The sequence below is a fragment of the Monodelphis domestica genome, chromosome 6, assembly GCF_027887165.1.
Source record: "Monodelphis domestica isolate mMonDom1 chromosome 6, mMonDom1.pri, whole genome shotgun sequence".
NCBI lineage: Eukaryota > Metazoa > Chordata > Mammalia > Didelphimorphia > Didelphidae > Monodelphis > Monodelphis domestica.
The window spans coordinates 72,699,505-72,722,005 of NC_077232.1; the positions used below are offsets into that span (position 1 = coordinate 72,699,505).

The 22,501-nt window shown below is 37.7% G+C and overlaps 1 protein-coding gene across 5 annotated transcripts in view; it reads left to right on the forward strand.

Annotated features, from left to right (window-relative positions):
- The window catches only part of PCGF3 (polycomb group ring finger 3), a 144,524-nt gene that overhangs the window by 36,397 nt on the left and 85,626 nt on the right, over positions 1-22,501 (forward strand). For 4 of the 5 annotated variants that reach the window (XM_007496965.3, XM_007496963.3, XM_001366232.4 and 1 more), the window contains exons 2-4: positions 1,554-1,640; positions 20,922-20,961; positions 21,714-21,856. The gene's annotated coding sequence lies outside the window, so the exon portion shown is untranslated. The remainder of the gene's footprint in view (positions 1-1,553; positions 1,641-20,921; positions 20,962-21,713; positions 21,857-22,501) is intronic. The other variant, XM_056802250.1, reaches the window with a different exon arrangement.

Consider the following 22,501-nt stretch of genomic DNA (forward strand, 5'->3'; position numbering starts at 1 on the left):
AGTTTTTGAATTAATTTAGTTAATTTAGAACATTATTCCTTGGTTACATGAATCACATTATTTCCCTCCCTCCCCTCTCCCACCCTTCCCATAGCCGACACTCATGTTGTATTGCATTTTAAAAATTATGTTTAACAATTTCTAATTTTTAAAATACCCATACCTGTTATCTATTCCAAGAAGAGTGATAAAGACTATGCAATTAGGGCTAGGTGACTTGCTTAGGGTAACACAGTTGGAACCATCTGAGTCTAGATTTGAACCTAGGACCTCTAGTTCTGGCTCTCTATCTACTGAAACCACCTAGCTGCTCTTTAATTACTTTAAATTTGGTTAGGCAACCCTCTGGACATGAACAGAGGTGTCAACTCTGATCTAGATTGTAAACATTTTTCATCTCCTTGGTCTTTCATGAGTGCATAGTTAGACTAAACTCACTTGAGTAATTATGGCTATCATTTAAGAGTCTCTAGTGTTCTGAGACTAGATGAAAAGAGCACAATGTCCTCTACTCTTTGTAGACACAAACTCTATTGTGAACTTCTCTTTATTTTGACTGTATGGGCCATCCTCTGTGGCAAACACTACTGGTTATTATATATCTCCCAATATTATGTTTCAAGAGATCTTTTGATGAATTTTGCAAGATTGACAAATGTGTGGAAGATGCCTTGAGAACCTTTAAAGTCCTCTACCTAATCAGATGCTTTTAAAAAATAACCTCAAATTAGTACAATGGAATATTCTATTCTTTATAGCTTTTAGTCACATTATAGCTGGAAAGACATAGTTTGCTATATAATACTGTTTATAAAAATCTTAACTGTTCCTTCATTAAGACCTACAAGCCCTTTATCAAGAGTCTACAATTGTTAGGTTACTCAAAGATTTTGCAGAGATGGAAAATAGATATGAATTGCTAATTATAGGTGATACTGTTATTTTTCTTTTTATGTGTAAAACTTGGTTCTTGGAGGGAAAAGACAGACTCTCAGTCTTCAAGTTTGGGATCTGTTATGTGAGAAAGAAATTAAACTTGTTCTACTTATTTCCAGTGTGTTGGTAGGAGCAATGGATGAAAGTTGAATAAAAGCAGAATTAGGCTTGAGGTAGAGGAAAATGTCCCCACGGATGGTGTTCTCCCAAAGTGGAGTGGTAGGCTACTTTGGTTGGTAATTCATTCTCCCTTTAGATGGGCCTTTACTCAAATAGATGATCATTTATTGTGGATATTTTGTAGAGAGGGTGCATTTATTCATGTATAGGATTGAACCAGACGGCCTCTGATGACCCTCCTAATTTTGAGATTGTAAGCCTGGAAGTAAGTTACAATAAATTGGTGGAGACATTAAACTCTCAATACTTGTTGACTTTTATACACATGTGAAGTCAAATAGATATGACAGCTGTTAGCCTGTTTGTTCTAATATGGGAAGTTATTCTTACTTTAAACCACATATATAAAGATTTGAGAATCAATTTTCATAGTTTGTGATATGCCTTCATATTTATGCTATACTGTTATATTTATAATCATAATTAATTTTTTTCAGCTTGTTAAGCTGCAGAAGATATCACAAAGCTGAGCAAAGTGGTACACTGCCATCAATATACAAACAAAATGAAGATTAGTTTTTAAAGTAAGTTTATTTTTGTTTTTTTTGAAACATTAAACTTTGCAAAATAGAAATATATGATGTAACATGTACTTGAGTAAAGAGCCTAGACTCTATGCCATCATATTTGTAGTAATGGAAGTTATTGCTACCAACTGTGCAGTCTTTCCCTAAACTCTGCTCCAGGTAGAAGGAGGTAAGTACTTCATCAGATAACCTGCATTGATTGAGTACTTCCTAGGTTCCAGGTCTTCAAGCACTGGGGACACAAAGGCACAAGGGAGACAGTTTTTTCTTACACTTTAATTCTGAGGGAAACATCTTCTGCATACATATTAATGTATAGAAAGTAATGATACCATGAATACAGGGTAGTTGGGGATGGAGAGGGAACTATGTCAGGAAAGGCATAATGAAGAAAGGAAACCAGGAATTTACAACCGGTAGAAGGGAATGGAAGTTTATTTTTCTGGACATGAAGGACAGTCAATTCAAAGGCATGGAGATGGGAAAAGTCATGTAGTCCGGTGAAAAACACTGAAGAGTTTGGAGAAGACACTCAAGTGTAAGAGTAGAAAGATAGGGTATCAGACTGTGAAGAGGTTTGAAGTGGCAAACAGAGGTGTTTGTTTGGAGTCAAGATAAAATGAAATTTGTTGAGCAGGGCAAGTCTTAAGCAGATAATCTAAGAAAATCCCTTTGGTGGTTACATGGAGGATGGATTGGAATGGGGAGAGGATTTAGGCAAGGAAACTTAACAGGCTATTGCAGCACTCCAGGTGAGAGATAATGAGGACCTCAATAGGTTGGTAGCTGTGTGAATGTAGTAAGTGTATGAATTCTAGAGATGTCCTAGAGATGGAAATAATAAGGCACATCAGCTGATTGGATATATAAGGTGAGTGGGAATGAAGAGGAAGGATGAAAGTGAGATTGGAAAGGAAGTTTGGAAACAAGGAGGGCTTAAGGAGAGAGATGATAAACTCTTTTGTACACATTGAGCTTAAGAAGACTGGGGTATCCATCCAGTTTGAATTATCCCATAGGCACTTAGTCATGTAGGCTTTGAACTCAGAAGAGTGATAAGGACTAGCTATATGGGTCTGGGAGTCATCTTCAAAGAGATGGTAATTGAATCCAAGAGAGCTTATGAGATCTGTAGAGTGTAAAGAGAAAGAGAATGGGGCCTAGGACAGAGCCTTGGAGTAGAGCTGCATTTAATGTGCATGATGGGTTTGATGAATCGGTAAAGTAGTCTTGAGAAGGAGATTTTGTATAGATAGGAGAATCAGAAAAGAGAAGAGAGAATAGAGGATAGAGATGATGAGAAGAGAGAATAACCATGGAAGGAGTGATGCCCTTGCAAAACAATTAGTGGAGAGATAGTAGGTTCATTGAGGATAAAGAATAAGTTTAAGAATAGAGAGGCTTGGGAGGAATAGAATGATGGCAGATTGTGATGAGAGTCAGAAATTTCAGATTTCTGGGTCAAGGAAATGGAATTCCTGTGGGTCATGGCAAGCTCAAAGGTGTGATCATCTTTTTATAAAGCTGAGATGGAGTGGAAGAGAACTTGAGATTGAAGAACCCCCTAATTAGGATATTTTGGGGAGCCCTGGTATGTCTAAATTCCCTAGTATGGGAATAGGAGTTGGTGTAGAGATGAATACTGTAAACTAAGTATTGAATCAGTTGAAAAAATTGGGAAAGTGTATCTGGGAGTCAGTAAATATCAGCTGTAGGATGTAGACTGGGTGATAAAGATGGTCATTAGGAGAGGTTGCTGAGTGATGGTGGCAGAAGGAGAGTCTGGAAGTGCCTTTTTTCCCCCCTTCCTTTCCCTCTTAGAATCAATACTGTGTATTGGTTCCAAGGCAGAAGGGCTAGACAAAGGGGCTTAAGTGACTCAGCCAGAGTCACACAACTAGGAAGTATCTGAGGCCAGATTTGAACCCCTGAATCTCCTGTCTCTAGGCCTGGCTCTCAATCCATTGAGTTACAGTTGCCCCCTGGAAGTGTCATTGAGGAGCAAGGAGCATTCTGACCACCTTACTTGGAACAATAAATCGAGGGATATGAGCAAAAGTACTACTAGTAATAGAAGTAGAAAGGAAGGCCTAAGCTATACTTTCATCCCAGAGGAACATCTTATTGGTAAAAGAAGAGCTTTAGAGTGAGGGGTAATGCCTTAAATTTAGACTGGGGGTTTAGGGAATATAGTGGAAGGAGTGTACCAATATCAAATGAACATAGTATGGTAATATTTGAGGTCAGTGGGGTGGAGAGTAGACAGCAGTGAGAATTAGTGGAAGGAGCAAGAGAATCATAATTTGTCCCCTCATGTTTAGAGACCTGAGAGTGACATGTGTCCCTGCTAATACAAGGGAGAAGTGATTGCTTGGTGGCATATAGCTAACAGTATGTTGTTACTCATCAAAGCATTTCTTCAACTTTTACCATGTGGAAACATCTTGAATGATAATATACCAGCCTCTATGAATAGATTTGAAAGAAACAGGAATATAATACCTAATCTCAAGAATTTTAATTCATTCCAAGTAATGATTGAATGGCTGCTATGTTACAGTACTATAGTGGGCCCTGAGGAGGATATCGGAAAAGGAAAAGGTATTTCTATCATCAGGATGATGTCTCCATGGCATCACCCAGATTTTTTTTTCTTTGGAGATTGTGGTGTTCCATGATTTCCAGCCATGTAGCATCAATTCAGAGAATAAACAAATATGCAATTGAACAAAAATCCCCAGTTGGCTGCGTTGCCAAATGTATATGATATCCTAAATATGATATTTTGAGTCCAATATCAAAAGAGGTGGGTAGTATTCATCATTAGTTCCCTGGAATAATGGTTATTACATATTGTTATTGTATAAATTGTTCTCCTAATTATTTACTTCACTGTGCATCAGTTCATACAAGCTTCCTGATTTCTCTTCGTCTGTCCTCTTTGTCATTTCTTGCCATGTAATAATATACCATTACATATACCATAATTTGTTCATCCATTCCCCAATTGAAGGACATTCATTTTATTTTTAGTTCTTTGCTAGAATAAAAAGTGTTGCTATAAATAATTTTGTACATATGGATTTTTTCCTTCTTTCATCTCTTTGGGGCATATGCTTAATCATCATACTTATTATTTTTTTTAATAACCCTTGCCTTCCGTCTTGGAATCAGTACTGTGTATTGGCTTCAAGATAGAAGAGTGGTAAGGGCTAGGCAATGGGGGGGTCTAGTGACTTGCCCAGCTGGGAAGTATCTGAGGCCAGATTTGAACCCAGGACCTCCCATCTCTAGGTCTGACTCTCAATCCACTGAGATACCCAGCTGTCCCCCATCATACTTATTCTTGAATAAAGTAGTCATGATATGTAGGCATAAGACTTCTTAATCCACAAGTCTTTGGCCTCTTTGAGTGTAGAACCTATTTCCCTCTTTTTTTTTTTTTTGGCTATTCTCAGTCCTTGTCTTTCCATTGAAGACACTGAATATTAAAGTATATGCAGTCTTGGTTTAGTGATGCTTATTGTTATTTATTTATTTTTTTGAGGGATTTTATTTAATTAGTCAACTTAGAATATTATTCCTTGGTTACAAGAATAATTTTCTTTCCCTTCCCTTTCCCCACCCCTTCCCGTAGCTGATGTGCAGTTCCACTGGGTTTTACATGTGTCCTTGATCAGAAGCTATTTCCATGTTGTTGATGTTTGCATGAGGGTGATCATTTAGAGTCTACAAATCCAGCCATATCCCCCTTAACCCATGTAATCAAGCAGTTGTTTTTCTTTTGTGTTTCTACTTCCACAGTTTTTCCTCTGAATATGGATAGTGTTCTTTCTTATAAATCCCTCAGAGTTGTTCAGGGTCACTGCATTGCCACTAATGGAGAAGTCCATTATGTTCGATATCCATTTCTGTGTACAATGTTCTCCTGGTTCTGCTCCTCTCACTCTGCATCACTTCCTGGAGGTCGATCAAGTTCACATGGAATTCCTCCAGTTCATTATTCCTTTGAGTACAATAGTATTCCATCACCAACATATACCACAATTTGTTCAGCCATTCTCCAATAAAGGGTACCCTCCCATTTTCCAATTTTTTGCCAACTCAAAGAGTGCCTCTACATTGGTGGATCAAAGGGCAGACAGTTTTTTAGTGCCCTTTGAGCATAGTTCCAAATTGCCCTCCAGAATGGTTGGATCTTATTGAGTTATTTATAAAATTTTCCATTTCTTCATTTTTTAAAGCAAGTGTATTGGAGAATGAGCAATTGTCTTTAAGTATGTTTGGCTCTGTACATCCAAAGTGGTGAGAATGACCAAGTGACATGTGAAAAGATGATTATTAAAACTTAACCAACTTGTTTATTTTCCTCTTTAAAGGTGATCTGTGAGCCTTCCTTCTAGTTAGCTACAACTTATTAATTCTTGTTTTATTCCTATAAAGATTATCATTTGAAAAGATTCTTCTTCATAGACTCAGCAGTCCTTTATATAATCCTCATCTTCACTTTACTCCTCAGGATCCCTAGTTACTTTCTGAGCTCATCTCAAACATTACATGCTAAATGAACCTTTCTTTTGAATCCCAACTCTTTCCCCATTTGTGCCTTAACTCTAAAATTACTTTCTATTTATTTTGTGTACAGTTTGAAGATACTCTGTGTATATGTTTTCTCCTTCCACACAATTTAAGGTCCTTGAGGGCAGTGTCTATTTCATTTTTGTCTCCCATACTATGCCTAGTGCTTAGCAAGTGCTGAATAAATGATTACTGATTGAGTGACTCACATTTGGTATCAACAGTTCAATTAAGTTTTATCAATAATATGGGTCTAAGGTCAAGGGGGATGGGGCACAGAATTGTTTGGTTTTTGGATTCTGTGATCAAAAAGGTGTCCAACCTGATGGTCAACTTGCTGTGAATATTTTTGCACTCATCTATGCCGGTCCTTAGGTAGATACCAGGTATAGTCTTTCTTTCGGATTATTTAAAGACTTTCTGGTAGAGCTTTGGAGAAATCAGGTTAACTTCTTCCACACATGAAACATTTGAATCAGATTTAGTTTTGAAAAAGACTAATAGAATTTAGAGTTAGACGCTGCTATCTAGACCTCAGGGTTTTAATCTGGGACCCATTAACTTGATTTTAAAAGCTTTTAGATAATCATTTCAATATATTACTGATTTCCTTGATATTCCTATAGTTTTATGCATTTAAAAACATTATTCTGAGGAAGGGTCCATTGGTGTCACCAAACTGCCCAAGGGGTATGTATATAACATAAAAGAGACTGAGGAACTATAATCTAGACCAACTCCATAACTGATAACTTGTCAGGGCTGTTTTAGAGAAGACTAGATTATTTTCTATCCTGTAATTGAATAATGTTGAAGAATTCCCCAAAGAAGTCCAATTTGTAGAAGAACCACAGTATTATAAGAAAAAACTGTTTTGAGTGACTTGAGAATTCTAATCAATGCATTGGCCAGTTATGTCTTCAGAGGACAGGTGATGAAACATGTTGCCCACCTCTGGACAGAGTGATAGATTCAAGATGCAGAAATAAACATGTTTTTCTTCTTTTGTCTTTTCATTGAGAGAATAGGAATGAGGGTTTGTGAAATAAAAGGGAGCCTTTGACACATTTTAAAACAGTGCATGGAGGGAACAGAAGAAAGTTCAGAAGAAAGCACAGAGGGCAACATGTGCTTTACTGTTCAAAACAGGGGTGATGAGGATTGGAATCCAAGGTTGCAGTATCAGGGAGTTGATGGTAATGGCCATGGTTTAAATTAGGCAACATAATGTGACAATGGGCTGGAAACAAGAAACCAAGAACCATAAGGATTAAGAAAGGAACAGTTTTGCGGTTGAGAGCATTGGCAACTTTGGCAAGGGCAGTTTCAGTTGAATTATGAAGGTTGGAAACCAAATTATAGAGGATTTAGGACATAGTAGGAACACAGAAAGTGGATGAACTAAGTGACGACTACATTTTTAGATGTTTGGCAGAAAGGGGGAACAGAGACAAAGGATGAGAGCAGGGATTGTGGGATTGAGTGAAGGTTGTTCTTGTTTTTAAAAAAGTGGCAGATATAGTCATGTTTGTAGGCATGAGGGAAGCAACTAGTAGATAGTGAAAGATTAGAGAAAGAGTGTAAGGATGCTAGTGGGACAGTGAAGGAAGACAGTGCAGGGGATGAGCCCAAAGGTGCATAGAGTTGTCAAGAAGATGGGCTACCTCTTCATTCATCTAAACCATATTGAAGGAAGAGTTAATTAGAAGAGATATTTTAGTGATATGAAATGGTGGCAGGAAACTCTGGAGGAAAGGCCTGAAGTATGAGGTGAGGTACTCAGCTAGGTGCAAGTATAGTATGGGAAGCTTGAAGAAAGATGAGAATGTTTGAAATAACTGCAGTGGAAACTGGAATAACAAAATGATTAAGGAGGAGGAAAATGATCTAATGAGGGACCAATTGAGAATAGATAGCATAAATTTGTAGTTGACCCTATTGACACAGTTTTATGATATACTCTAGCACTATTCAGCTTCATTTGAATAGGCCCAAAGAGAAGAAGCAATGTTTTCTGAGCCCTCTTCCAAGTTTCTTTGCATCCTTATTTAAAATGCAGTGACATGAACTGGACACAAAGCTCTCTAAAATATCTATAGAACAGTGTAAGATAGTATCATTCCCTGGCCTATCACGTTGGCTATTTTCAACATTGCTAACCTGTACTCAGTTTGTGGTTGACCATGACCTTCCAGACTATTTTTTAAATATATATTCTAATTCAGAGTAGTTAGTCCCTTTTGATCTTGACAGTTCTTTGTAGTGAGAAGAGCCTGAGATTAGAAGACCTGGGATAGACTCTTCTTGGCTCTGTCACTTAGTAGTTCTGTGAGCCTAGATAAATCATTTACCCCCTTGGATCCTTAGTTTTTTATCTATAAAGTGAGGAGAATAATACTTGCACTACTTGATTTAAATGTCACTTTGTAACTCATAAAATACTCTTGAATTGTTGCCTTGTGTTTGTTTAATGGACTTTCTGTCTCTAAGTAGCACTTTACTGTATTTTAATTTGATGATTCGATCCTGTGACTTAGATTTTTGTAGGATAATTTTTAATTCTTTTATTGTCATTAACCTAATTCAGTATAATTTTGAAATTGAGACTGAAATTTTGAAAATTTTTCTCAATTACATGTAAAAATAGTTTACAACATTTAAAAAAGAATTTTGAGTCTCCTTCCCCATAACAATTTCATATAGATTATTCATGTGCAATCATTTAAAACATTTTTCTATATTAATCATTTTTCAGTTTTTATTCAGGTCTTAAATCTAGATATTAGATAGAATGAATCCCAGGCCTGATGCTTTACATTCTCCAGGATTGTGACAGTTGGTCTTCTGATGCCCTACTTACTTAACTTGGTAGTGAGTTGTCCTCTCCTCTTGGGATCATATAGGTTTTGAACTTCCAGTGAATATCTAAAGGGTTAACTAACAGCTTTGCAGTCAAGATATTAATGATTGCTTCTCACTTTTAAGTTTTTCACTTGTTTTTAAATTAAAGTCTCACATAATTTCTTTTTATTAGGATATTTTTTCCATGGTTCCATGATTCATGATTCCCCACCCCCACTCCCTTTTCCTCCCCCCTCCTAGAGCTGACAAGCAATTCCTCCTGGTTATACATGTATCATTGTTCAAAACCTATTTCCAGGGGGCAGCTGGGTTGCTCAGTGGATTGAGAGCCAGGCCTAGAGACAGGAGGTCCTAGGTTCAAATCTGACCTCAGACACTTCCTAGCTGTGTGACCCTGGGCAAGTCACTTGACCCCCATTGCCTAGCCCTTACCACTCTTCTGCTTTGGAGCCAATACACAGTATTGACTCCAAGACAGAAGGTAAGAGTTTTAAAAAACAAACAAAAAAACCCAACCTATTTCCATGTTATTCATATTTGCAGTAGAGTGATTTTTTAACATCGAAACCCTAATCATATTCATATTGAATTATATGATCAATCATATCTTTTTCTTCTGCATGGATTGTTCTGGGTCATTGCATTGCTACTAGTAGATTGTGCCACAGTGTATCTGTCGCTGTGTATAATGCTCTCCTAGTTCTGCTCCTTTTGCTCTGCATCAGTTCCTGGAGGCCTTTCCAGTTCACATGGAATTCCTCCAGTTCACATATTTTTTTTTACAGAGCCATCTTGGCCCTACTTTATGGCTTTTTATTTTAGCGCTTGAAGGGTTTTCTTACTATGGGCACTTCCTCTCTTCATGGCATAGATCACCATCTTTATAACTTAAATTGTTATGGCTAAAAAATTAACTTATATCCCATCCAGTGGTTATCTTTAAACTTATACAAGACTGACAAGAGATGTATATTTTGCCTGGTATATTCTAGAAACCTTTGCAGTGTGGTAGGTTCTGTCAGGGCCTATGGTCCCTTAAGTATTACTGTTGAGAACCCAAGGTCACCTTCCCGGAGAGGACTTTAATATATTACTATTGTTCAGTTGTGTCCCACTCTTCATGATCCTATTTGGGGTTTTCTTGGCAAAGAGATAGAAGTGGTTTGCTATTTCCTTCCCAGCTCATTTTATAAATGAGAAAATGAGAGTAAATGACTTGCCTTGGGTTACACAGTAAATGTGTGAAACCAGATTTGAACTCAGGTCTTCCTGATTCCAGGTCTAATCCTCTCTATTCACTCTGCCACCTAGATGCCTGGACTTTAGCTATTCCTTTTTAGGAGCTTTAAAATAAGTTGTTTGGGTTTAGCTTATTCCTAGAGATTGATATAAATTTTTGCTTTTTTTTAAACCCTTACCTTCCGTCTTGGAGTCAATACTGTGTATTGGCTCCAAGGCAGAAGAGTGGTAAGGGCTAGGCAATGGGGGTCAAGTGACTTGCCCAGGGTCACACAGCTGGGAAGTGTCTGAGGTCAGATTTGAACCTAGGACCTCCCGTCTCTAGGCCTGGTTCTCAATCTACTGAGCTACCCAGCTGCCCCCAAATTTTTGCTTTTTTAAAAAGGCATTTATGTGTTGTTCTCTACGGCAACCCCCTCCCCCCAATCCTTTATTTCTCAGGAAGTCTTATTTTTTAATGACATGTGTAATTTCTTAAGTACTTTGATGTATGTTACTGATCTTCCTAATGTAACTACAACCAGATTTTTTTTTTAAGTTTTTAAACATTATTTTATTTGGTCATTTTCATACATTATTCATTGGAAACAGATCATTTTCTTGCCACCCCTCCCCTAGCCAATGCGTGATTCCACTGGGTATCTCATGTGTCCTTGCTCCGAACCCATTTCCTTGTTGGTATTTGCATTAGGGTGTTCATTTAGAGTATCTCCTCAATCATATCCCCTCCACCTCTGTAGTCAAGCAGTTACTTTTCCTTGGTGTTTTTACTCCCAGTTTGTCCTCTGCTTGTGGATAGTGTTTTTTCTCCTAGGTCCCTGCAGATTGTTCAGGGACATTGCATTGATACTAATGGAGAAGTCCATTCCGTTCTATTGTACCACAGTGTATCAGTCTCTGTGTACAGTGTTCTCCTGGTTCTGCTCCTTTCACTCTGCATCACTTCCTGGAGGTTGTTTCAGTCTCCATGGAATTCCTCCACTTTATTATTCCTTTGAGCACAATAGTATTCCATCACCAACATATACCATAATTTGTTCAGCCATTCCCCAATTGAAGGGCATCCCCTCATTTTCCAATTTTTTTGCCACAACCAGATTTTATAAAAGTATTCTTTAATTCTTAATATCTAGGATAGGTAGGGGCTGGCTCCAGAGGAGGTAAAAAATGTACCTTGAGTGATCATGGGTGGAGTTAGACTTAGAGAATCTAGATTCAAATTTCTCTTATGCCACTAGCTCACTGTATGATATTGATCAAGTTTCCTCCTCACTCTGGGCATCTTTGGTCATTTGAAAAATGAATAGGTTGAACCAGATTAGTGGTTTTCAAAAGTGTGGTCCAGGACCCCTGGAGGTCCTTGAGGACATTATAGTGGATCTACTAGATTAAAACTATATTCATAATAATAATGATACATTTTATAATATGGTAAATATCAATAGATATAACTCATGTAAGTAAAAACTTTTTTGGGTGGGGATAGTTTTCTCTTTTCAATAGTGTAAAGGGGTCCCTGAGGAAACTACTAAAATAGATGATTCTAGAGTCCCATTTAGCCTTAAATCTTTTCCTACCTTTATTCCTTATCCCAGTTATTGTTAAACCTGACTTAAAATAGTTCTACGTAATTTTATTGTTTCCTCTTATAGTCATCTTTAGTGATCTGGCCTTATTACCACATCTGGTATCTCATCTGACTTTTCACTCTAGAGTTTTGGGTCTGATCATATTATAGCCACTAATTTGTTCATCTTTTACATCCAGGCAGAGATTGTTTCTGATGCTCTAGAATTATGTTCTTTAAACTCATTAAAACTCACTCCTGCCTCTCAGGCTTTTTCTTATTTTTGAATTAATTTCTTGAACTTGTGAAAATTTATCTTCCTAAAGTTCATTTTCCTAATTGCAAGATCACATATTGATTTAGAGCTAGGAAAGTGTAAAAGATAATTTTAGCGTTGTGACCTAAACTATATTAATTATTGGTTGCCATGGATATCCCAAATAAGAAAAAAATACCCAAGTCAGTCTGGAAATTTATGGTGATTTAATTAATATAGTGGAAAGAAATTTAAGAAGGGAGAAGGAAAGAGGGTGTAGGATTTCTCCCACCTAGCTTGTGCTGGGCGGGAAGATTAGACTCCAGAAGGTAAGGTTTTGGAGAGTACAAGAGGAAGGAATCAGCCCAAACTCCATCAGCCAAGATGCCTGAACCTGAATTAGCTGAAGGGCAAACTGACAGCTAAAACCCAGACAAATAGCTGCCACTACGCCAAGAGGTCGGAACGCTTAGCATGCTGCCAGCCAGAGATGCCTCTCCGGGAAAAGAGGCTGAAGAGAGGAAGTGATGTGCTCTATATACTGTTTTACGTCACTTTCCTGCATCTCATCTGTACCAATGTTAGTTTAGTTTGACTTAGGACTTCCCAGGGGTCCGTCAGCTGTTTCTGCACATGTCTGTTGAAGGCCATTTTCTCAGATACTTAATCCTTGAGTATGGTGCAGAAATTCCTGACCTTGTTAAACTAAGTAGGGTGGAGCAATGTAGAGTTCCCAAGACTTAATTCTGTTAGACCAAGTATTTCCATTGTTACTAATCAGAAAATAGCTAAATCAGATCTAAAGTACTGAAAAAAAAAGTTAAAGGCTGAGTAGGGTGGAGTAGTTTTAAAATTCACAAAAGCCTTTAGAAATTATGTAGTCCAATTTTCTCATTTTTCATATGAAGAAACTGAGGCCCAGAGAGGTTAAGTAATATTCAGTAGTTAGGTGGCACAGTGGGAGAGCTGGTCCCAAAGTTAGGAATACCTCAGTTGCAATCTGGCATCAAATATTTTTTAGCTATGTGACCCTGGGAAAATTATTTAACCTCTGTTTTTCTCAGCTTCTTCATCTATAAAATGGAACTAATAATATGTATATGAGGATAAATAGAATCAATATTTTTGAAGTGCTTATAAGCCCTAAAGTACTATATAAATGCTATTGTAATTTTTGTTGTCATTGTTATATATCATCATCAGCATCAACACCATTACTATCATTCCTATGTTTACATAGCTAACAAGTGATTGGTGGAATCTGAATCTAGTTCCCAAGTCCATTCTCATTCCTGTATGCTATTCCTGTTTTTTTTTGCTTTCTTAAGATCGTGACTTTTGATTATTTCTTCCTAGTCTTTCATCATTGCTTTCATGGCATATATTTAAATCTCTCAGTATGACTATATTTTCTTACTTTAACAAGCACATGAAGTAAAATGCACCAAGCACCAAGTAAAATGAACATTTCTATCTACATAACATAAGAAAAACAGGATTGTACATGAAACTGTGAACTTCTATCTTCCAAGTTTATAATAAATTTAATATGTAACTTTCAAAGCTCTCCTCTTTGTACTGTATCCTAATATAAAAGCACTAAGTCAACCAGAGAAAGCCTTTTCCCAGAAGCAAAGGTATATCTTTTTAATTACAATATTCTTCCAGTGATGGGGTATGGCAAAGCTATATTACAGTTTTCAAAGAATTGAGGTTGAAGATCATAGAGCATTGAAGAAAAGTGTGGTGAGTGTAAGATATTTGAAACAAATTATGCATAAGGAATTAATTATATAGGAGACTTTGAAGACAAGCTTAGGGGTTAGTTTCACTACCAGAGTAAGGAATCACTGGAGAGCCTGTTTCCTCCAGTGGTATTCATGCTTTTTCAAACATGTGGGGTAGATCCCTGAAGTGAATTTATGGGGAATATCATGGGGAAGGGTGATTCAGGATGGGCAAGCATAAATGAGTTGCTTTTGTACCATTGGTAGAAATACACATTGATGAAATTACAACTTTCACTATATATTATGTAATAGGTACTAGAAACCATTCTTTTATGCAGTAAAATTTTTGAAACTCTGAATTTTTATTTATAATTTGCTTATTGTATTTGTTATTTCCAGGCCTGATTTTTTTTTAACACAATTCCTGGCCCGTAGTAAGTACTAAGTAAATACTTTGTCCCCCTTCCAACCCCTTTACTTCCCAACAAGGAGACTTGCTCTTAATCCATTGTTCCACTTTGCTTCTGTAGGTGAGATTTTGAAAAGAATGTCTTTAACCTACTACTGAGAAATGTGCTAATAAATTAGATGACAGAGAAGAGAAGAGTTGTAATTTGACTTAAGTTGTCACATAGGATAGTAGGAGAGAGATAAAAACACAATCTTACATTCGTTAATTTTAACAATTGGTAAAACTTTAACATAAGCCGTTTAGAAACTGTTAACCTTAACTTGACATGTCTGCTTGTACTGTTGAATATTTTTGTACCAGTGTTTTTCCTTATTATCTTTTTGGGATACAAACCCAGCAGTGGTATGGCCCTTTGTGCATAATTTCAAATTACCTTCCAGAATGGTTAGATTAATTCACCCCACCAGCAATGCATTAGTGTCCTGATTTTGCCACATCCTCTCCAATATTTATTATTTTCCTTTACTGTCATATTAGCCAATCTGCTAGGTGTGAGGTGCTACCTCATCTTTGTTTTGATTTGCATTTCTCCAATTATGAGAGATTTAGAATACTTTTTTCATGTGCTTATTGACAGTTTTGATTTCTTTTTCTGAAAACTGCTTATGCATGTCCCTTGACCATTTGTCAATTGGGGGAATGGCTTGCTTTTTTTTTTTTTTGGTTGTACAATTGACTTTGCTCCTTATAAATTTGAAAAATGAGACCTTTGTCAGAGGTTTTCATAGTAGACTTCTATGAAGTCTTGTGTATAATATTGTTATCTGTCTGTTGGACCCCCCTCAAGTAAATAGGAGGAAAAGAAAGAAGGAAGTAAATCCAAATAAAGTATTTATGTGTTAAAAAACTGTTAAGTGAACCCTGGACTCAGAAGTAGAAGACTCTAATTTGAATCCTGCTTCATATACTATCTAATAGGGACTATAGGTAAGTTATGTATGGCCTTATTTTTTAGAAATCACCTTTATAATGAGAATATTAAAATTTATACTGCTTAACTCACAGAGTGACTTTATTGTTTGTTATTTTTTAAGCCTTTACCTTCTGTCTTTGAATACCGTATATTAATTCTAAGGCAGAAGAGTGGTAAGGGCTAGGCAATGGGGGCAAGTGACATACCCAACATCATACAGCTAGGAAGTGTCCAAGAAGGACTTGGCTTCAAGCCCCTCTCTTGACATATTGATGGTGTGACCCTAGGCAAATCACTCAACCTCTGAGTGTTCTAGTCAACTCTTAAATGGCAGAGAAGATACCAGCCGCATTCCAGTTTACTAGTGGTAAGGAGAAGGGTTAGAATAACCTTTCTTGCTCCCCATTACAGCTTGAAGACTTCCCTTCTGACACTATCACTCTGAAACCTATCCTCTTTTAGATTCATTCTATCCATATTTATCACCCAATGAAGATTTTGGCTTCTGTTGTCTGCCAACCTCTAGGAATTCAGTACCTGGCTTTAAGTCTGTCTTTCCTTCTTAACTCCTCCCCTTATACTAGAGTTCTTCAACTTTCATATTGATATTCCTTCAAAATCTCCTCAATTCCTCATCTTTTTTATTTCTCATCCACTCCACCTCAGTTACAGTCATACCTTTGATCTTACCATCACTTACTGTTGACATCCATGTTTGGAACCCTGAAATCCCTTTTATGTGATCATAATTTGTTGTCATCTTTCTCTTTCTCTTACAACCCCAAATTCTTTTTCATCCTCACTGGGACCATCATTTTCTCCACTCCTCATTTTTTCCTAGAATGTCATCCTTGCACTGGCTTTCCCCATTTTGAAACCATGGTAATCTGTACAGTGTTCGACTCTTATACTGACCTTTTATCCTATCAATGACCCTGCCCTGCCAAACCTCAGCCTTGCATCACCCCTACTATCATTTGCCACCATTTATATTCATATTCTGTTTGAACAAACATGAAGAAAATATTGAAATTATTCCTCTAAATTTATATAACATTAAAAATAAAACATTGTATTCACTATTTATGTAACAAAATCTCAACTGGAGCTTCACTGGACAAATCATTCCTTTTATACCTCTCTAATTGACCACTCTCCCACTCATTATTGTGGCTTTTCTCCATACCTTTTTATCCTTCTTTAATTCTCTATGGGCCCTCTTCCCCTCATCCTCTTAGATGAGAAATGTCTCATTTCACTGAAAAAATTGAGTTCATTTGCCAGGAGCCTCCCTCTTTTCCCCTTCTTATTTCACATCATTCAAATATCTTCTGCCTGCTTTCTCCTCTTTTACCCCACATACCCTTCTTTCTCCCCAGGCTAATCCCTCTATAAGTATAAGTAATCTCATTCCATTTTATCTTCTCCAGCAGATTATTGTTATCATCCCCATACTTTCATTAATCTTCAATTTCTGCCTGTTTATTACCTGCTTCCTTGCTGCCTATAATTATACCCATACCTCTTTCATCCTCAAAAAATACCTTACTAGGGGGCAGCTGGGTAGCTCAGTGGATTGAGAGCTAGCCCTAGAGACGGGAGGTCCTAGGTTCAAATCTGACCTCAGACACTTCCCAGCTGTGTGACCCTGGGCAAGTCACTTGACCCCCATTGCCTAGCCCTTACCACTCTTCTGCCTTGGAGCCAATACACAGTATTGACTCCAAGATGGAAGGTAAGGGTTTAAAAAAAAAAAAACCTTACTTGATTTATTCCTATTAATGATCATTGATTCAACTCTATGTAGATAATCAAATCTATTTATCTAGCTCTTTGCTAACTTCCAATCTCAAATCTACAATTGCCTTTTAGAGCCCTTGAACAAGATGTCTTGTAGACATCTTAAACATAACATGTCAAAAACAGAACTCATCTCCTCCCAACCCACCACCCCAAATCTTCCCCTTAATATCATCATTACTTTTTGAAATCCTTACCTTCTAACTGTTGACTGGGGGAAAAAACACAGAACTATTATAGTCAGAAAAACTACTCTTTAAGGAAAGGGGTACAGTGCTGAGTTAGGCTTCCATGTAGAGCTGCATGCCACACACCTAGGCAGAGGATTGAACTCTGGTTGCTCTGGTCACTTTCCTCTGGGAATGCCAACCCCACTAGATTGGACAATTCCAAGAAGCCATTAAAGTTGGGAAGTTTAAATACTTTTCTTGGGGGAACATGGGGACTGAGGATGAGAGAGTTGATTGACTTTATAATGGTAACAAAGGAAAAATGAGAAGTTCCAGACAGGAATAACAGTGAGGGGCTAAAGGCCTAAGGAGAGAAACCATTGGGACAAAAGAGATACTTAACATCTGATGGGATTGGTCATCCCCACTTAAATTCCTTTAAGGTCTATTGTTAGTTTGAGACCCCTGGAGTTGGACTTTCCCTCAGGGAGAAACTCTCAGGTGACCAGGTCAAAGCTGAGGCTTTTACTTTTAAGCTAAATAAAGTGGGGGTGGGGGTGGTTATTATCTTATGTTATATATCTTTCTAGGCTACAAGTTTGGGGGCCTCTAGATTCCACAGTTATATACCTTAAAATTGATTAATTCTATGGCAAGAGAGAGATAATGGCCAGGTAATTAGTGTTAAGTGATTTGCCCAGGTCACATACTTAGAAAGTGTCTGAGATTTCAGATTTGAACCCCAGACCTCCCATTTATAGGCCTAGCCACACCTGTCCCATGCCTTTTACTGTTAAGGTTGCCACTATCTTCCAGTCTCTCAGGCACCCAACTATATGTCACTCCCCATAGTCAGTTGCCAAGTCCTATAGCTGCTATGGCAAACCTATGGTTCACATGCCAATGATGACATGCAGAGCCCTCAGGTGGGCACACACAAGCCAGCTACCTGGCTTGGCTGGCTGGGAGACTGGCCCTGCCCCCAAATGCAGGGGGTGGGACATTCTAACTTCTCTCCACTATTGCTGGGGCAGTGTGGCTGTGCCCCCACTACTTCTACAGTCTTGCTTTTGTAAGCAAAGATTTGATTGGGTCAGGGCCCTCCTGATTGCACTGTAGGGTTTAATAACCTCCTCAGTAAATATAGGGCTGAATCCCATTCATCAAACCCTAAGGGAATATGCTAATCAGATCATCCCTAATCTTTCAAAGTAGGATGGAGAGAAATCACACACCTGGCCCAAATGGAAGGATCTAACTAGCTCACATCTTCATATGAGGGTCCCCATCAAAATATCCTGTCTACTCCTACTGCTGTAAAACTGGAAGGGCAGACTACATGGACTCATGTCTCTTGCATTAAATTAAATCCTTTATCCCCCCAGAAACAGGTGACAGAAGAGGAGGTAGGGATATCTATTCCTGTGAGCCAATGGAAGACCTCAAATATCTCTTTTGCAGCAGAAAAAACTCTTTATCTTAATCCCTACCTTTGAATTATGCCCACCCAGCTACCTGAGCAAATAATTCCCTAATTCATTTTGGGGAAGCAGTAACTAAAGCTAGTCCCTCAGATTATTGGGTATGCAAGAAATACTCACATAGAGAAGAAAATTCCTGCCTGTGGTCTTGCTGTCTCAAAGACCTACCAAATACCTGAGGATTCCAGGAAATTCACATCCATTCCAGTTCTGGCAGCCTTTCACATTTACTGAATATTCCCAGGCCCCCCACCCAGAGATGATGCCTATTCAGGATGGATGGGTTAATTAAGACTCCCTTTGATTAGGATTGAGTCACTGACCTTTTCCCTTATACATGCACTGTGTAGAAATTGGACTGGGAACCCTGTATTATACATTCCAGGGAATGTATTACTCTAATTGACCATGTAGCCTAATGTAACATTGGTAGCCATGCTCTGCATGCAGTTGGAGGCGAGGCGTGCAATGGGGACACTGGCACCCAGTTGGGGGGGTTTGGGGGGAATGGCACAGGGTCCCTAAAAAGTTCCAAAAGGTTCCTCATCACTGTTGTTTCTGCCTTCTTTTTTTTTAAACCCTTACCTTCTGTCTTGGAGTCAATACTGTGTATTGGCTCCAAGGCAGAAGAGTGGTAAGAGCTAGGCAATGGGGGTTAAGTGACTTGCCCAGGGTCACAGCTGGGAAATATCTGAGGCCACATTTGATCCCAGGACCTCCTGTCTCTAGGTCTGACTCTAAATCCACTGAGCAACCCAGCTGCCTGGTTTCTTTTGGGTCCTCTTCTGTCTTCTACCATCTTGCCTTCTTATTCTCCCTGCCTTAAGTCTCTTCCATTCTCTGCATTATCTGTGTATTTGTCAAATTCCTAGTCTGACACTGTCACCACTACTACTTTCCTCAGCTCCCATTCAGTCAACTCTAGTGGTTCTTTGTCACTTCTAGAGCCTGGCCCCTTCCTTCTTTTTCATTATTCTTGTAACTTGCTTTCTCCCACATACTCTCATATCCAGGGGCACTAACCATCTTGCTATTTCTCACACATACTCCATCTCTCCACTACTGAGTATTTTCCTTGACTTTGAGCCCCCTCCCCTCCGCCCATACCTATAACACTTTTTTCATGGCTACCTCCTAGCCTTCTAGGCTTCCTTCAAGTCTCAACTCAAGTTCACTTATAAGACTTACCCACTCCTTAATTGTAGCACTTTCTCTTTAAATTTATCTACAACTTATCCTGAATATATCCTATTTATACATATGGTTTGCATGTAGTCTTTTGTATTACTTTGATGAGTTCCTTGAGAGTGGGTCTGGTTTTTGGTCCTCCTTTGAATACTCTCAATTGCCTGGCAGGTCATATCATAGATAAATTACGGAAATTGAGAAGCGAAGCTGATCTTTTCATTTTTAATTCAATACAAGTATACATTAATTGTTTACTGTATTCAAGGCATGATACTTTTGTGTCAGTCCTTGACCTTAGAGAACTTTTATCTTGAGAAAGATAAATCTAAATATATAAATGAGCAGATTGTGATGAAGATAGGAGAATATTAATTTGTATTAAGTGTATTGGAGGGAGACCTACAGCATGTAATTCTCCCTCCTCACTTTCCTTCAACTTTTTCCCCTTCAACACACAGATACCTAGGGATGGGCAACCCCCTAACTAAATCTATTGGTAGCCAAGTGATGAATATCCAAAGAATTTGAGGAGAGGTTTTCCACTATGTTGGGTAGATCCCTTTGTGATATATTTGTGAGAGGACAGTAATGAGAACCATAGAGAGCAGGCAAATATGTATTTGAAGTAAGAAATAGCCATACTTATGAGATCACAGATCAGAGTATTATATTATTGGAACCAGAGAAGAAGTGCACTTTTGTTGTGTTTCATTATGCAAATAAGGGAAACTGGGTGTGTTTTTGTTTTGTTTTAAATTTAATAAAGGATTGTTTCTAGGCCTATTCAGGCCTTGCATTGTCAGTCTATTTTTGTTTGGTGGGTTTTTAAAAAGTAAAATATGCACACTTCTTTAAATCAGGGAGATATAAATATCATTCATAGCTGGAGGTATCTAAAATGATAACTTCAATCCTCTAATGACTTTTATATGAACTTTCAGGTATTTTTATCATAATATATCATGTTTTCTCCTAAAAGTATGTAACATCTAAAATCTTTTTTGTATTGTGCTTCTCCACAGGTTTCCAAAATGTAGCATGAGATTCCAGGCTGTCTGCTAGGTAAATATAGATAATTAAATAAACTTTATACATTTCAGGGTTTTTTCTTTTATTTGAATGCCTATATGAATGGATTAAACATTTTGGGGGGAAGGAGATGGGAAGGGCCTGTCTCTCTCAGATTGCAGTATAATTAGAGAGAACATGTACTTGTGGGCCTATATATATTTAAGGATTTGAGCCATTATTCTTTAGATTTGTGTAACAGATTATAATAAAGTTATATTGCTTGTTTTTCAGTTCTATTCTAAATATCTACTAAATTATCTTTTTCAAAGTGTGAATGAGAGTTCTGTAAGGAGGAAAAAGATTCAAGTGCAAATTATATTTCCCCCACAAAATTAAATGTAGCATTGTGCATGTACCAAAATGTTTATATGTGTGCCTGTTTTTTTTAAATTTTATTTTGGTCTGGAAATAGGTTTTATTTCCTCTGTTTTATTTTAAAATTTCCCTTTTATTTTGGAATCTTTCATGATCCTTGCTGGTTATGATCTTCTGGACTAGCATACATGAATTCCTTTGTTTTTTCATCAAGCTCAGAAATATCTTATGGTCAAGTTTAGTTTGAGACATGCTGCTTTAGTTTGGTTTTCTCTGAATACTAGCGGTGAATAACACCACTCCTATAGAGCTAAAATAATGTTTGGTAAATGCTTTTCTGCTATAGGAAGTGAAAACTTTGGGATTGTGATGATATGTTAAACTTATGGATGATCTGAGATAAACTAATGGGTAAATGTCTTTGTTAGAAAATGGAAAATAAACAAGGGACAGATGAAAGGAGCAAGGGTGAAGAGCCAGAATACAGACTACCTGGAATAACAGAGTAAAGCCAGTAGCCTAAAAACCCAATGAGAAGACAAACTGAAGACAAAGAAAACATCTAGAAGAGGTAAAAAACCAAAACTACACACACATGAGATAACGGGGAAAATCAAGAAAGCTAATCTTATAAATCTTGGTCCTGTAGTTGGGTTTGGTGGGAGGGCAGTTCTGTGTTTTGAAGGGAGGTGAGACGGGTCACATAATATTTTCATATTTACTTTTCTCACTACTAGATCTTCACCCCTCTTTTCCCTCTCTCTCCTTGTGTCCCCCACTCATTTTCTTTCTTCTAAGTATGTGATATGGTGACATTTAGGCAGCTAAGTGATGCCATAATGCTAGACCTGGAGTCAGAAAGTCCTTAGTTCAAAATCCAACCTTAAGGGATAGGCTATGGGGTTAAGTGGCCCAGGGCCACACAGCTAGGAAGTGCCTGATACTATATTTGAACTCATGTGAATCTTAAAACTGCTCAGACTCTACCTTAGAATATTTGGTTAAGGCTATTCCCTTATTGTAACAAATGGAGGTACTTGATCAGGAATGTATTGGGAATTTTAACATTACTCCACCCATACTTAGGCATACTTTAGGGGAAGATAAAGTTGTAAAATTCCTTACTGAACAATTAAAAGTCCCCAACTCATAGTGAAGCTAAAACTTTAAGCTAAGTCTATTTTTAGATCTAATACAAAAGGGTACTAAGTACCTA